At 50.4% G+C, this 17235-nt stretch overlaps 1 long non-coding RNA gene across 1 annotated transcript; it reads left to right on the forward strand.

Annotated features, from left to right (window-relative positions):
• Positions 1 to 6510: 6510 nt before the first annotated feature.
• Positions 6511 to 12353, forward strand: LOC125625575 (uncharacterized). The gene is made up of 3 exons (XR_007353590.2): positions 6511 to 6893; positions 9480 to 9709; positions 10243 to 12353. It is a non-coding gene; the product is annotated as an uncharacterized LOC125625575 (long non-coding RNA).
• The last annotated feature ends 4882 nt before the right edge of the window (positions 12354 to 17235 follow it).

Here is a 17235-nt window from a genome sequence, read left to right on the forward strand (position 1 = left end):
ACATGGCACTTGGCCCCTGTCAGCCGGAGGATGTTTGTTTCTTCATGCGACTGTACACAAAAAAAGATGGCCAGGTTCCACCCCCCACCCAGCGTAAATCAGCCTAGCTGCATTGGAATTAATGGACCAGATTTGCTCCCCACCCCCGGTGTAAGTCAATGTCACTTGACTGTTGGCTGATTTACACCAACTGTGGATTTGGCCCCAGATTCCAAATGCTACCTTAATCAAAGGCAGGAGGAACTGGTGTCCACCCCACCCTCCCAAGCTAACCACCCTTCCTGTTGTAGCGTACATCCTGATGGTAAAAGTCATATCAGTCATGTAGGGAGAGATCCTCAGTTGGTGTAAATTGTCATAGCCCCCTTAATTTCAATGGAGTGATGCTGATTTACACCTTTTGGGACTCTGGCCCATTTGATGCCCATTTACACCAGCGTGGGATCTGGCCCATTGACACCATGAGAATTTCTGCCTCTCTCTGAGACTTTCATGGTCTAGAGCATCTCATTCTAATTTTGAGCTGGATTAAAGAATTAGGTCGCACTCCATCCACAGAGCACTAATCTCAGCAGAGCGCTTTATGAAAGGTGCTAACTCATCGTGGGCCCTGGAGCACTTAGGGGCATCACATTACAGGAGAGTGAACAATGATTTGGCCTTCACCCCAGCCTGGTCCACCCAGCCACCGAGGGGCCAGGATGGCATGCAGCCCACCTGCAAGGAGTACTTCGGGGGGTGCGGGGGAGAGTCCCCACATCTGAGCCACTTAAAGGAACATGGGAGACTATTGTGGGGGTGGACACAGATGCCTCCCCCCCACACAGTATTTCCATTGCAGGGATGCTAGCCCTCCCCTGCTCCAGTCCAGCCATCCCTGCCCCATCCAACATTTCAATGAGAAATAGGTCCCCTTTAGAGGACTCGGAATAAGGTGATATAACAGGAGACCAATAAGACCCCACCAGCCCTGGGAGAATTACCTACCCCTGCCCTCCATCCCCCTCATTATGAGCTGTGAAAACGACAATGCCACACTAAGAGCATTGCTTACAAAATACTTGGCTGCTGCTGGGCTGAGACCCCCAGCATCTCTTGCTGACCAGTACTGCCTCGCCGTTTCCTTGTGCTCCCTCATTGAGCTGCCTTTATCCAGCTGTTGTCTCTTGTCTCATACTTAAACTGGAAGCTCTTTCAGACAGGGACTTGTTCTGTGTTTATATCTGGCATCATGGGGTCCTGCTGCATGACTGGGGCTCCGAAGCACGACCATAATAGAAACGATAACTCATAACAATGCAACAATTCAGCTATTTTGGCTCCCTATTGCAAAAAGACTGTACTAAAAATGGAATTAAACTAATACTAGTGTGATATTCTTCATTAATGGCATTGGTAGGGTCTGCTAAATCCCCTTGGATCTTCTGAGGCCCTAACAAGCATCCTTTGCATGTTTAATTATCACACCCTGCACTTTTCTAGTGTCTTCCCTTTACTTTTGTAATTGTAATGCGTAGCTCTTTTCATACGTAGATCTCCAAGTGCTTTACCGAGGAGGTTGGTATCCTTAGCCCCATTTTACAGCTTGGGACACTGAGACACAGCAAGGTGAAGCCATTTGCTCAAGTTCACCCTGTGAATCCGCATCGGCACCAGGAATAGAACCCAATGGTCCTGCCGGCAGCTCCAGCACTTTGACCCATCTGCCCTGCAATAAAAGGCAAAACTGAAAGATGACTCCAGATTGCTCACTGGCTGTGTTGTGTGTCAGAGAATCCTCTAAAGGCAATTCAGCATCATGGCTGGGCTACCGGCAGGGTAACAAGAAATACAGAAACTATGCCAGCACAGACCATCTAGAGCTTTCTCTCTAGTCCAGAACAATCTAGGATAGGTCATTCAGAACAACACTGCTAATCCAGTCAGAAAAAGCCATCTAGAACAGTCCACCTAGCCTCGTACTGTTCTCCTTCTAGTTTGGAGCAGCCTAGAACAAGGCCACTTAGAATCACCCTTCAAGTCTGGGGCAGTCTAGAATGGGCATCTAGAACAATTCGTCTCATCCAGGTGAACTAGTCCAGAAAATACTACCTAGAATGTGTAGTCTAGATTAGTCCATCCGGTCTAGCCGAGAACAGACCATCTAGACTGGTCCATTTCATCTCTTGTCCTGAACCTAACCCCAGCCAATGCTGGATGCTCCAGAAGCCCGTGAAGTACCCACAAGGTTGTACATATTCCCCCATCCTCCCAGTGTCCCATGGCAACATGGCCAGGAACCCAACCCAATCTGGCAGTCTGCCACCCACGAGCAGGAGCCACCTGACTAGCAGAGTCAGAGTCTGACACAGAGGGACGCAACGGTGGTTGCCAAGAGAAGGGAATACACACACACACACACACACACACCTCCCTATCCCTTACCGCCAAGCTATGTTAATGAGATGGTCTCACCTCTATTTCACTGGGCCCTCAAGGCGCTCCATGAAGCCATTTCTTCCTCATAACGAGCAGGAAATGAGCTCTCAGGCTAACGAGCCATGGGCAGAGCAAAAGGGGGAGCAGGTTGTTTTTTTATACTTCATTTATTTAAGCTGTCCACTGACTCTTCCACACTTGTTTGGGTGTCATGGTGACAGCTGCCATGAACACTAGTGAAAACCACTAATGAGCTGCTAATATCCTGGACGCTAATTAAACCCCTTTGGAGAGACAGTAGCTATCAGCCCAAAGCAGGGTTTGTGGAGGCTTGGAGAGAGGGGATTTTGTGGGCAAAGCTCAGAGCTCTGTGCTGGCGAGGGGACCTCAAGCACCCCAAAGGGGTCAGGGTCACCCGTCAAGTTCACAGATGGGTTGGATTCCCATCCCTTCCAAAACTGGGGGTTCAGGCTCAGCAGCTAATTGAACTTCACAGCCATCCCCCAGCAAGTCACAGGCAGAGCTAGGAAGAGAACCCAGGCATCCTGACCCCCAGCCTCCATCCAGTAGATGACACTCCCTCCTGCCACAGCCAGGATTCTTGGGTTCTATTCCTAGTTCAGGGAGGGGAATATAGCCTAGTGGCTAGAGCAGGGGACTGGCAGTCAAGACTCATGCAGTCTATTTCCACCTCTGACACTGGCTTGCTGCATGACCTTGGACAAATCACACCGCTGCTCTGTGCCTCAGTTTCCCCACCTGTGAAATGGGAAACACTTTGGAATGGGGGTGGGGAACCTTCCATTAACAATAGCAAACCCTGCTAATCCTTTGGTAAAACCAGCTGCATAATTACTTCTAAACAAATTTCTTCTCCAAAGCCCTCTCCCCCCCCACCCACCCTTTCACCTTTTAAGAAATACAAGCTCACTCATTTGCCACTGGGGATTGAATGAAGCAGAACCAATGCACTCAGGCCCTATTGCTAAGAGACAACTCTCTGGAGCACAGAAGAATCTCTGGGCTGAGATATAGTGACTGCCATCCAATTGCTTCTTTTCTTTCCATCATGCAAGTGACTCAGGATTCGGATGCACGACAGGGTTAGCAACTTATCCCTGGGGAACGGCAAAATAATATAGTTAAATAGAAGCTGAGATGTTTAAAGGGACATTTTCCTTAGAACAGGCTAAAATCGGACCTGCTTGCTTTTCCCACCTGTTTACAAAGTTCTTGTAAATCTTGTGTGTGTGCATGTGTGTGTGGAGAAAGGCTGTTTAAAGCAAATGCTTTGAAGTTGGTTTTCATAATGAAAAATAATGGTCGCAGTCCCTCCGCTCATTATCAGCAGCCCTACCATAAACAAACCAGCGCACGCACCTCAGTCTTCATGAGCGATTCCACAACAACCAATTAGCCTGCGCTATTCAGCCACCCTGAGCAGCCCTACCATAACAAACTCACGTCATTGTCTGACGCCGACAAGCAACCGTACACTGAACAAAACTCATGCATGCACCCCAGGGCTCGCTAACAACCCTACAATAACAAGCCAGTAAGAACAGCAATTTTCACCCACTTTCAGGCCTCTTTATGCTGCCAGAGTGGGGCAAAAGGCCTTCGGGTAAATGAAAAGCAGGGGCAAAATTGCTACTCTAGCAGCATGTTTTCAGTTCAAGCCCAGGGGTGCTCCTAAGGCCTGGTCTATATTAGGGAACATCACTGAGGTTGATGAGTGACCCAGATGCAAACCCCTGGGGTTGATGTGCTGTGCTGGTGTGATGCCAGTCAGTGCGAGCCCTGATTTGCACTGGTGCAGCGTGTCATACCCCACATTTCAGCTGCCGTCTTGGCCAACACACCAGGGATTGAACCAGGGACCTGCAGAGCGAAAGGCCGCTGATGGTCCCAAGATGGGGCTGTAACAGATTAATCCGGCACAAATTGGGACTGTAACGCACACTCCCCAGTGGGGTGCATCGACATGACAGGCCAGAGCCTCCATGGCATTTAGGTGTCTGACTTTCAATAGGAGTTAGGCACCTAAGTAGTTCTGGGCCCAGAGCCTCATTAGCGCTGAGGTGCCTTTGCGCTGGCAGTGTAAAGGGGGCCTGAACGTGGGTGTGACTCCCAGGGCCAGAGTAATGCAAAAGGGTCTTGGGGTAAATGAGAATCAGTGCCCATGGGATCCCCCCCAGACCCGAGTAACGGCACGGACGCTGTTACACTCCATGCATGTTTCTTCTAATGCAGGCGGAGCCTGAGCAGGGAGGTGGGACTTCGCTTCTATCAGGCACATTATCTGTCAAGGCCCTTTGCCGTGCAAGGGTCTCTCTGCCATCAGCTATCTGGGATTCCTGACTGCAGGACTTGATAAAGGGGCAATATTTTTAGACCACAAGGCTGGGTTTATCTCACTTGTCAGGCTGCTTTTATGTTGGTTCAGGAGGGGTTTTTTTTTTTCAGCCTGAGAAATGGCGCGACTCTGAACATCTGCCCTTCCCCGCCAGGAGCTCTGAGCACTCACACTCACAGAGCAGGTCATTGGTATTCTCCCGGAGTAGCAGCACCAGGAATGGAACCCAGGAGTTCCAGTTGCCCCCACCACTGTAATCACCAGATCATACTCTTTCCAGGGGTGAGCCCAGAGCCCAGGAGCCCTGGTGCTAAGTCCTACACCCTAACCACCAGAGCATCCTCCCCTTGCAGGCTTTAGAACCCAGGCATCCTGACACTCCGACCCCATTGCAACCACTAGACCCCCATTTCTCTCACAGACTTGAGAAACGACTCGAGGAATCCTGACCTCCTAGGCTTCTGCTGCACCCACTAGATCATGCTTCTCCCCCAGACCTGAACATAGAAGCCTGGACTCCTGGCTCTCACACACCTTCACCACTATGTCACACTCCCTTCCCAGAACTGGGACTAGAACCCAAGACTCCAGTTCACCATGATACAATTCTTCCTTGCTAGTGATCCAAAGCAAATCTTCTCCTTCTCCTACACTGGAGCCAGCAAAACTCAGAGGGTCCGATTCTCATTGACACTCAGCCCCAGTCGGCACACAGATTTGATCTCACTATAGCTATGTCAGTTAGGGGTGTAATTTTTCTACCGATACAGTTATCCCAGTATAACATCCAGTGTGAACCCCATTATATCAGATGCCTTATACCATTACAGTTTATTCTCCTTCCCAAACAGGTATAAGCACCTTTATATTGTTATAACTGGGTCCACACTGGGGGGAAGGGGTTGTACTGCTTTAACTAGGCCAGTGCAGTCAACTAGGTTTCCAGCGTAAAGGGGTCCAGAAGTAGGCACTTTCAGACCCCTTTATGCAGCCCAAGCGAGTGCAAAGGGGCCTTAGAATGCCTGAGAATCCAGCTAGGCCGAGGGAGGGGATTGTTTTGCTTGCCGACAGAGGCAGCGTTCAGATAGTCTATCCCCGAACTGCAGCCCTGACCCTCAGAATCCCTTGATCGCGACGGCATCTGCTGCAAGGGGGGGGTTGCAGAGAGAGATTTAATCCACTGCCTCAGGGTCTTTAAGCCATAGGCGCAAGCATTCCCCCCACCCAGAATCCTTTGCACATACAGGCGCCTCGCCCCTCGGAAGCACTGGGACAGCAACATGAGCTGGCCCGCAGGTCTCCTGAGTCCCGACCCAGGGGCGCTGGCCGTGAAACCCTCTGGAGCCTGGGCCGATCCAGAACACCACTGTGCAGAGGAGCAAGGAGGAGCAAGGAGAACAAGCCGAGCTATGGGAGGCAGCAGGCCAGCTCCTCAGCTGGCATAAAGGGGCCCAGCCCTGGCGATGCCCCACACCATTACACCAGTTGGCGCTGGCTGAGGATCTGATCTGATGCGCGAAGAGTTCCCTGGAGGAGGGATGTTTGCTCCTTCCCTGGCAAAGCGAACGCCCCGCTTTCCATGCTGGCTCGCAGGATCAGGCCCCTCTAATCCAACATCCCCCCCCCCACACACACACACACCTCTACCCCAGAAGTGCCCCAGCTACCAGGGAGGTGGGGTGGGGAGGGTGTCTCTTTTTGGGGAGGGGGAGGAAGGGGCTGCATCAGTGCTCAAGACGACATCACTCACGTGGATGACAAGCCCCCACCCCTGCCTCCCTCCCGCTCGCTGATGAAGACAGCTCCATCCCCTTCCCAAGGCTGCCACTCAAGCTGTCACCAAGGCCAGCCTATTCGGAGAGCAGTCCTGATATAAGATTCCCCCCGAGCTGCCTGGGGTTCGCCCACGCACACAAGGCAGCTGAGGCTCACAGCTCCCTCTCCCCGGGTGTCGGCTGGAGGGGGGCTGTGCAGGATTTTGGGAAGGGAGGGGTCAATCTTGTTTCTAGGCGCCCAGAGTCCCCTTCTTCGTGAGCTGAGAGGGGCTGGGTGTTGAAGGTGCTGCAGCTTTTGGGGGCAACAAGGAACAAAATGAGATGGACACAGACCAGCCTGGTGGGTAAGTGGCTCTGAACTCTCTGTCTGATCAGCTCCACTTTGAGTCATCCTGACAGTGGAACAAACCTTCTAGCAAATTACAGGTGTGTGTGTGTGTAAGAGACAGAACATGTGTTGTGTGTGTGAGGCAGTCTCAGAGAGAGAGAGAGAACATGTATTGTGAGGCTGTGTGTGTAAGAGACAACACGTTGAGTGAGGCAGTCTGTGTATTTGTGTGTGTGTAAGACAGAACATGTACTGTGTGAGGCAGTGTGTGTGTAAGAGACAGAACATGTGTTGTGTAAGGCAGTGTGTGTGTTTGTGAGACCTGGGTGAGATTCTGATCTCAGGTAACCCCCACTGTAACTCCACTGGCTTCCAGCGAAGTTCTTGATTTCCACCGGAGTGAGAAGCTAATCAGACCCCATGTGTGTACATGAGGGAGTGCGAGACAGCGTGTGTGTGTGAGACAGTGTCAGTCTGTGGGAGATGGTGAATGAGATTGTGTGCGTGCATATTTGTGGGATTGGGCTAATTCACATTTACACCAAAGCCCTTTTGCATGGCCCTGGCAGTATCCAAGGGCCTGAAAGCATGTGTCACTGTAATGTGTGCCCACTCTAAAGGCTCTTTGTGTTGCCAGGGCGGTGCAAAGGCAGTGTTGGTGTAAATGAGAATCAGGCCCATGGTTTGGGTTTGTGAGAGTGTCTGCAGATGCGTGCAGAGGAGGAGTGGGGAGAGGTAATAAGGAGGGAGAGAGATTGTGTGTAGTGTCTCTCTGTGTGAGTGTGCATAGAACCAAAGGTGTCTTCCCAGCTGTCTGGAAGATGAAGGACCTGATTCTCCCCTATCTGGCACCCTATGCAATCATTTACCCCCAGCGCCAAGGGCAAACGCTGTCCTTTCTGATTCAGTTGGATTTCACACTCACTTTGCACCAGTGTACGTGACTGCCCAAGGTGCAGGGTGGCAGTGAATTGGGTTAGCAAATGTCAGAGACCCCTCTCCTCTCTAACGGTGCTTTCATAGCTGTACACGGTCCAGGGCCAGGTTCTGATCTCAGAGGGTCCGTGTATGCAGCAATTAAACACCCGCACCTGGCCTGGGTCAGCTGACCTGAGCTCACAGGGCTGTAAAATTACTGTGTAGACTTTCGGGGTTGGGCAGGAGCCAGAGCTCATGAGGCAGGAGGGTCCCAGAGCCCTTGCTCCAGCACGAGCTTGAATGTCTACAGAACAATTTTTAGCCTGGCAGCTCAACCCTGAGTCAGCTGCTCCAGGCCAGCTGCGGGTCTTTTATTCCAGTGTAAACGTACCCAGAGACTCCAGTATCAATTCCAGCTTGACACCGTGGACCACACTGGAGTTACTCTGGCTTTTACGCCGTGTCATTGAAACCGGGACCCAGAGCCGGAGTAGGACGTAATATTTGAGACCTGAACTCCCTCTCCATCCACCCACCCAGTTCTATCAGTTTTGCTCAGTTTCAACCCCCAGCCCCTCTGCTATTCCAGGCCTGGGCTCCCGCCACAATTCTGCCAACACAGACCAACCCTGACCTGGGAGTCCTGGAAACTACATGAGCCCTAGGCACCATGGAGCGGTTTTGTAATGTGGACGAGGAAGAGGTTTCCTAGCCATCAAAACCATTGTCACTTGAACCTCAGCCTGGACAAGTGGCGCAGTTGTTACCTCTCAAGCTGGTGTTGGGACCGTATAGAGAGTTGTGGCGGATTTGGTGTAAATCAGCATAGCTCTATTGACTTCAAGGGAGCTACACTGGTTTATACCAGCTGATGATTTGGCCTCATTTCAGAAATTGCCAGTGTTAATTAGGTCATTCATTATGGTATATTATTTGTATCACCATAGTGTCCAGCAGCTCCAGTGGTGGACCCGGACCCCACAGTGACAGGCATTGTACAAACCCAGAACAAAGAGACGGTCCTTGCCCCATCCCCCCACGCATCCACCAATCCCCCGAAATCTACCTGATAGAAAACCAATTATTTTGCAGTCTCTTGATCACCATCCCCTTTGCCAAGGAAGTTTAAAAACTAAATTATCCGTATGGATCTGACCTTGTGAGCACTGGGTATTTTGTCATTGACTTCAGCGGGGCCAGAATTCCCCCGCCCCGAACCAGAATAGATTGGATTTACTCTCAGTTTGCATTGGCATAAATGACAGAACAGGGGGCAGCACAGCGGAGAACCAGACCTCCCGCCCCCCCGGGTCTGGCATTGCTTCCCCTCCCCAGCCCTCTTCACACACTGCGCTTCACAACGGATGCTCCCCTCTGCTTAATCTGGGAATCCAGCACCTTGCAGCACTGATTGTCATTTGAACAATCCACCCAAGCCCTAATGCAGCACTCAGGTTAACACAGCTGCTTTCATTTTTTCTGTCAGATCTAGGAGACCCTAAAAGTTGCTAACTGGGACACTCTGAATTGGCCTGTGAGGCGCCTTTCCAGATGGCCGGTGCTCACATGGGGTTTGACTTGTTGCTATGTCCTTTGATCTGTCCAGTCCTATCTCCCCCAGCTGCCTCCTCCTCTTCCACCCAACACTTAATAATTAAAGGCATTCCCCTCTCGTTGTCTCCAGGGCTGGAAACGAGCTGAGCTTTCAGCCCTGCATCCGTCGGGGCAACATCCTTGACTCTTTCATATTTCTTCGCTATCTGGCTCTGCTCTGTCTGCTAAGATAAAAATAAAATAACCTTTGAGATGGAGCCAGGACTGGCCAAGTTCCTTCTGCCAGCTGTCCCTATAACAACCATCATCCCTGGAATTTAACTAGTGCCTTTCCATGGGAAATCAAAGCCCTTCATAAAGGTGGGTGAGTATTATGACCCTTGCTTTACAGGTGGGGAAACTGAGGCAGCAACAGGCGGGAGGAAGTAGGGTGACCAGACAGCAAGTGTGAAAAATCAGGACCGGGGTGGGGGTTAATAGGACCTTATATAAGAAAAAGCCCCAAAAATTGGGACTGTCCCTATAAAATCGGGACTTCTGGTCACCCTAGGAGGAAGTGTCTCATCTAAGGGTATATACCAAGACACTGGCAGAACTGGGACTAGAACCCAGGCTCTCTGTCCTATTCTCACTAGTAGGCAACATTGCCTCCCAGAGTTTAGTGCAGAACCCATCAGTCCTGCAGCCTAATCCCCTGGTCTAACCACTAGGCCACACTCTTCAGGAGCTGGGAAGAAACCAGGGGTCCTGACTCTGACCTGTGTCTTAAACATAAGCCAACACTCCAGCTGCTGGGAATAGAACCCAGGAGTCCTGACAGACAGCCCATGAGACAATACAAACATCACTAAGTGGCCTATACGAGTTGAAGATGTTGGTCTGTGTTCTGGCAGGCAGGCGTACAGGAGAAACCAACCTGGCTCATCATCAGAAGATGGTACACAGCCTTGGCCTTCATAAAACTGGCGTCTCACTCGAATCTGATCATCGTTTGGTGGCCTGTGTGTAATGAGTTTGGTGGATCTCAGCCAGTTTCCAATGGACAAGTGCCTGCATCACCACAGTTGACATCCGCTGCTCCCTTCGTCATCAGCCCAGCAGAGAGGCCAAGGACTTTGTGGGCTGTAGAGGCTGAATGCCCCTTTCGCCAGCAGAATGGGGACTCCTCTAGGGCAGGATTTGGGTGTGGGGAGGTTTGTGACACACATATGGGGCTTGGGGAAACTAGCCCTGCTACTCCCTGTTCTGGGGCTAAAGAGAGGGATTCAGCTGTCTGGGTTTTGAATCCGGCACCTTGCCCTAGCCCCTAAAAACCAACCCCAGCTTGTTTATAAGGGAGGAAGAGAAGGAGGGGGCGAGGTGTTTTCTGAAGAACAAAGGAAGTAAAGACTTACATCAAGGACCAAGATACAGAAGCTTCTGTCACCAGGATGTCCCAAATGCCTGGAAGGAATAAGGGGCTCGACACCTAGCTGGTGTCAATCATCTTAGGGTCAGGACTAGAATCCAACAGCCCAGCCCACTGGACCAGCAGTTTGATTACCATTGTCCCTGCTACCTCTAACCACTAGACTAAACTCCCTGCGAGACCTGGGAACAAACCCTAATAGTCCTGGCTCCCAGTCCCCCCTCCAGCCACTAAATACTCCCCCAGAGTGAGGAAAGGAACCCAGGAGTCCTGACTTCCACAGTATCTCATAGACCATACTTCCATCCTATGTGGGGCATTTTTCCCTCTTTTTTGGGGGGTGTGTGTGTGTGTCAATTATTAAGTAAAGGAGAAATCTGTTCCATTAAATATTTTTTAAAAATTGGAGCCAAGCAGCTTCCATTTTCCTGTCCCTGCCTGGTGTTCAGTCCCTTAGCTCAGAACAACCAGTGAAATAGCTCACACCGATTTAGCATAAATGCCAGGGTTTGGCTGGGTTTTGGGGCAAAATGTAAAAGGCCCATCATCTGGGGTCCTTGTACTTCCGCCCGCAAAGACGGAGAGACCTAATCTAGCTCTTGAGTATTTCGCCTCCTCTCTTCAAACCAGGGCTGCCCCAGGCTGAGATCTCCAATCGCAAACGTTCTGGGTGAGCCCCGGCCCTCCATAGTGCCAAGAGGGACTTAGGGACCCAGAGTCCACCCACCCCCCCACCAACAAGAACCATTATCTCTCCACCCTAGGAAACTGGCCGCCAGGCAGCACAACAAGCCTGAGCAAGACAGGCGAGGCCATTTTGATTGTGGTGGTTGCCTTGGCAACGGGAGAAGGCCAAGGTCTCTGTGCAGAGAACGGCAGCATGTTCTTCCCTGGGTCCCAAATAAAGGGATCAAGAGGATTTGCTGATAACACTTCACTTCCTGTGTGCATGTGGGGTTCTCAATGATCAAAGAACAAACACCTCAGGGAGGGTCATTTGCAGCAACGATCCCAAACCGGAACCCCACATTCAAACTTGAGGGCACCCAGGAAACTGAGTCTAGATTTGCTGTTCCAATCCACAGAACAGATCTCGCCCATGCAGAATACTCCTAACCACGGGAATATTTGAAACCCGGGTGCTGTGATAGAGGGGCATCAGACTCTGTCTGGAGTAAGGGCTTGGATTTCTTCTCTAATAACAATTTTGTCCTTCGCTAGGACATTTCCTCTGAGGATCTCAACGCACTTATTCCCTCAGAGCCCATGAGGACGATCAAGGTGGACAAACTCTTAAGTAAGAATCTCGTAACTTCACCACCACTGGGAGGACGCCTGTAGCCCAGACCCTTTGCGAGGAGCTCCCACCTAGAGGGGATAGGAGCACTAGGAGCTGATTCTCACAGTAAAACCCCGTTAGGTCTATTTAGAAATTAATTTGCATGCATCTTACTGCTAGAGTGGTTTAAAAGGGGCCTTTGTAAAAATGAGACTAAAAGCCCAGGGTCTCCAGCTGTCTCCTTACCACCAGGCACTGGGAGACCCAAGAACCAGCTGCCTGGGTCAGAACCACTAATAAAAGCAGCCTTTGTGGAACACGGCTCCCATTCTCTGTGTCTCTTTCAGCTTCTCGTTAATGTGATGTCCCTGAGCCAAGTGACCCGGGGAGATCTTCGCAAGGGGAAGATGCTTCTCATTCCAGATCCTCGCAACGCTCGTTTCTGGGTCGGTCTGGAAGACTTGTGATTTTGTTGTTTCCGGTGTCAGGGAAGCGAACAACAAATCCCAGTCTCCTCACAGCCCCAGGACTGGCCTCCAAGAATCCATCCATGGTACCTTCCCTGGGACCAAGCAGCATGAGGAGGAGAGACGGTGAAACTATACTGTTCTTCCTTTACCAGTAGGAAAACACACAGCCACAATCTGATTGCCACAGAGATTCAGCCAACGATTGGATATTTATAGGACTAACCAGAGCAGCCCGCGTTATAACAGCAGGGGTTAAAAAAAACAAAGCAACTTAGAAGGACTATAAACTGTCCTGCTTCAGGCCACGAATCAACTTCTAACCAATATGGTCAGGAAGGGACTTTCCTGGGTTGGTGATTATCCTCCCACTGCAGGGTTTTCTGAAGCCTCTGGTGCTGACCATGGCTGGAGACAGGCTAGGTGGACCATGGGTCTGATTCAGCAATTCCTCTGACTTTCAGCACAGATCTAAGCTGGCCAACTGTGGAGTTCATGCATGGGAAGCCACATGGTTCAGGTAGATGAGAATGGCCTACGGAGCCTTTACATTAGGGGCCCAGGTCTGTAACGACTGAAAAGTCTGTCCCTTTCCAGAAACCATTTGAAACAAGCTGGAGGTTCAAATGGAAAGTTTTTAATTTAGGCTTGGGGGACCGGGAGGGGTGGGGGACCGGGGGAGAAGGAGGGAGGGCTGTCCTCCAAAAAAAGGGAGAAATGTGGGGAACTGAAAAAAACTAAACTAAACATTTCAGTTAAATACTGAAATAAAAGTCATTTACATCAGACAATTCCATCAAACATTTCGTATGAAACTGGATGGATTTCCCAGGAAATTTGTGTTTCATTCAGAAGGTTCTTTTGCTGAAAACACTTACCATTTTTTGATGCAACTTCTAGTTTTCAACCTCTCTTTGAAACAGCTGGAAATACGCTTATTTACATCAGCTGAGAATCCGGCTTCAGGCAACTGGATTAGTAGCATGATAGATCTGATCAGGTTTAGCAACCCTCGTGTTCCCAACACACAAACAACTTTAGGGAAATTCTCTTTGTATTAAGTATAATCAGGTTTAAGGGAATTAAATCTATTTACCTGAGTAAAGTCTGATGGGCACTAATAACAGAACTCAGGGCAGCAGGCAGCATTTTAGGATCTGCTCCTATGGGAAGGAAAAATACGAAGAACATAATTGTTCCTTTAAAGAAAGGCCCCTAGAATAGCACATTATTGAGTGTTAAGGCTGATCCTAACTCCCTTGAGTGGCTTAGGTCTTACTAAAAAGCTCCCTTCTTCAAAGCAGCCGCCTTGAAAGCATCAGCTAATTAAAGGTGAGGGCCACACTGGCTTCTCTAGAGAGAACAGGTGCAGCTGCTGTGTCTTAGAGACCTTGCCTGTTCTCAGACTGTCAGCAAGACCCAAATATAGAACACACGTGCTTAGCAATAGCTCTTGCTCCATTGATAAGCCATGCATTATACACGATCCCAGGGACTGGGAAGGGATCAGACTAGGATCCGTGCCTCTCTGCATCCTCTTCCCAGCTGTGGGATCCTGGGCTGGTAGTCTCTCTTAGGCTCAGTCTGGTCCCTAGTGCAAAAACATCCACGCCCTCAAGGAGCTCCTTTGTCGGGCAGGCTCAGCAGAGGACCAGGACGGAATGGACCACGGAACTGAAATCCCTTCTCATCTCAGAGCGGTCACGGGTAAGATACGCTGGCATGGCGGGAAACTTTCATTACCACTGCCTGGGCCATCCCTGCCCTGTGGGTAGAGGGACTGGTTCTCAGCTACACTCATGCATCAATAGGGCCTAAAAGTAGGGGAAAATTGGCCCAGAATCCCCCTGCACAGGGGTGCCTTCAGGGGTGGTAGAGGTGCTCTGCACCCTCCCTGTTCCAGGGTGCATTGCACTGCAGCTAGTTCTGCTTCCCAGAGACCATAGAGGACCAGAACATGTTAAGTTTCAAGGAGGGCCCTGCAGAGGCCATGAATCTGAGCGTGCAAAGGTGGCGTGACATAACCATCCTTCCCCTGCACTCTGTTCCTGCCCAAACACGCGAACAGAGAGTACAGCCCACACAGTCTCCAGGTCTCCTCCCCCACCCCAGCACCCGGACACGCCTGCGTTACTGTGCACCCCGGCTTAGACTGCTGCAAGCGCAGTCCAGCATGGAGGAAACCTGTTGGCCAGTCTCGACCGACCACGGCTGCCAAAGGCCAACCTTTGCGTTGCTGAAGGGCCAACACAAGCTTCAAGCCAAGTAACACAAACACACGGTGCAGTGGCAATGCTGTTGTACTGGACAAACAAAGGCACCTGCTGAGCAGCAGGAAGCGGAGCGCAGGGGATGGGAGCCTTGCCAAAGTAGCCACCAGAAAGTGGAAAGCTGGTAAACGAACACAGGACGCAAACAGGGGCTGCAAAGGGAGATAGCGAGCCGTCCTATTATCTGTATTTTAGCAGCTTGGATGCTGGGCCAGCAACGAGTGAGTGATGACTTCCTGCTGATGTGATGGCAGATTTTGCAGCCAGGGAGAGATGAGAGATTTGTGTTTTCTGCTTAAACCAGCAAAGAGCTATCAAGGACTACCTGGGCGGTAGAGATTGAACCCCTGGGAAAGTGGGACAGATCGCTGGCTTGGGACATAGGAGGGCTCTGTTAGAGAAAAATTCTACGAGCTCCAGCCTACAGCCGGTCAAAAAGTTGTCCTGTAGCAATGTTTTTTTGCCAGTGGAAAACAACAATTCTGTCCAAACAGAAGTGTGTGCAGGAAACATTTTCAATTAAATGTTTGAGGTTTTCCTAAAGAACGTTCAACCAAAACAGTTTTCAACCAAAACATTTCAACCAAAAATAATAGTCATTTTTGTCTAAATTATTCCATCCGAGGGGCGGTGGGGGGGGATAGACCTGTTTCCCAATCAGCTGTGCTATAGACACATGTGGTTTCTACACAGCTCGAGCCCCAGCTATGTCTCTGCTTACCAGAGACCACCCACCCTGCCCTGTAGCATTCAGAGACATCTGGTGGTCAAACAAAAAAAACCCCACAGAGTAAATATATTGCCCCCACTTCATTCCTAACTCGCTGGCCCCTCCACAGAATGCCCCACAAAGAACTCAATTTATCTGTCTAAAAATGATACAAAGCTAGGCTTGACCCTGCCAGAATTTGGATCTATGCTTACAGACGGCCTAGGGATTTCAGGACACCAAGACCTTAACCACTCAGATTCTAGACTACTGCAGCTGTACCAGGGCAAAACCCTTGTGTAGACACGATGTACATAAGTACAGCTTAGCATGGTAAACTAGGGAGAGACCAAGACTGATGTTGGCAGCTGGACCAGGGACAATTAGGGCTTTTGGCTTTAACTGGATAAGCAAGTAGCAGAACCATCTGTTTAAAGAGATCAGCAGTGAAACACTTAAGAGCGCTGACAAGTAATCATTAGGCTTCAGAATCAACACCACCAATGGCGATGCACGGGGGCAGCTCACACCTCTGTTTCAGGCTGGCTGCAGAGGCTTAAGGCAATCTTTGGCTCTACAAAAATAGGGACTAATTTGTTTTTAAGAGCGGTCCATGTTTGGAGCAAGAGAGAGATTCTGCAGCACACACTTCCCTGCTTCTAATCACCCACCTGAAACTAGATGAATTTAAGTTCCCTCCAAACCCCCTTATCTCTCACCAAATTTATCTTGCCACCCCACTCTCCTTCCTCAAATCCTGCAGGCATATGCTCCTTTGCAACTGCTGGTTCAAACAGAGAGGATGTAAACCCCACGCTGAGTGATCAGAGCTCCCTGCAGGTAAAAGTCCTGACTTGCCCCAGGAAGTCTGCCCCATTCCTAGACTAGATCGTTGGCAGAGCAGAAAATCCCTCCAAGGACTGTGCAGACAGCCTTCCAAGCTAACGCATAGCTGCTAAGGGGGCTGATCAAAAGTATTATCAGAACCCTCCTATCCTCATCTTCCTGTGCATAATATCACCACCTTGCCTTTAATATAGAACTATTATCCATAGATCTCCAAGCTAATTTACACGTGGGGAAACCGAGGCAGAGGGGCTGAAGTGGTTTGCCCAAAGTCCCCCAGCAGGCCTTTGGCAGAGCCAGGATTAGAACCTAGGCCTCCTAAATCCCAGTCCACACTGCCTCCATATTACACATGCTGTGGCAAAAGAGGCAGCATTTCTGTCGCCATCACACCCACAACCTCCTTTTCCCTCTCTCCCAGCAGCCACTGCCCCAGCTACACTCTGACAAAAGGACGTAGGATGCTCTCATCAGACTAACGGAGATGGACTCGCCTGGAATGGTTTAATAGAAAAAAAGGAATCAGGAAAGCTCAGGATCACTCACCATCCTGCACCCCCCCAAAAGAGAGCTGACTTGATACACGTCCACCACCAAATACGAAGCCATGGGCAAGTGCCCGGGCTAACATCTGAACAGCTGGAGGCCAAGTCAACAGTCTGTGATTAATCACAACACAGCCCAGTGGGTTGCTTTGAGATCCTGAGGTGTATTCATCTGTGTATGGAACTGACCGACAACCCGTACTCTTCAGGATCACCTCAGCCCTGGAGGACGCTAGGCAAGAGAGGCACTCGTTGGGTGGTGGTTCTGCTTCCTACCAGAAGTTCTGACCCACAGCCCATTGAAGTCAGCGGCAAGAGTGCCGCTGGCCTTTGGTGAGCTTTGGATCCAGTCAATAGAGGGA

This window comes from Caretta caretta, chromosome 24 (assembly GCF_965140235.1).
Source record: "Caretta caretta isolate rCarCar2 chromosome 24, rCarCar1.hap1, whole genome shotgun sequence".
NCBI classification, from domain to species: domain Eukaryota; kingdom Metazoa; phylum Chordata; order Testudines; family Cheloniidae; genus Caretta; species Caretta caretta.